We start from the raw sequence: 321 nt of genomic DNA on the forward strand, positions 1-321 counted from the left end.
TATCCTAAGTCCTCCGGAGTCCTTTGTTGTCTCCGCAGGGCTGTGCTGACAGGTGATGTCACTGTCCACTTCCATGCATAAAAGTCTCAGGTGTAACAAACCCTGCCTCGCTCTTGCTGCCGGCCGCCCCGGCCAGGCCCAGGGGGAGCGCGCGCTGGCAGCGGATCCCCTTCTGCTTTCCAGAGGGGCCGCCCCGAGGGCTGCGGCTGCCCCCTTGTACCCGGCCCCCAGGCCGTGGGAGGCGGGGGCCACGGCTAAAGCCCGGGCGGCCCGAGGTGGGCAGGGAGGTCCCGGGTGTCGCCCCGGCCCGGCGCTGCGCTG

The sequence above is a fragment of the Crocodylus porosus genome, unplaced genomic scaffold (assembly GCF_001723895.1).
Source record: "Crocodylus porosus isolate Cpor-Errol unplaced genomic scaffold, CroPor_comp1, whole genome shotgun sequence".
NCBI lineage: Eukaryota > Metazoa > Chordata > Crocodylia > Crocodylidae > Crocodylus > Crocodylus porosus.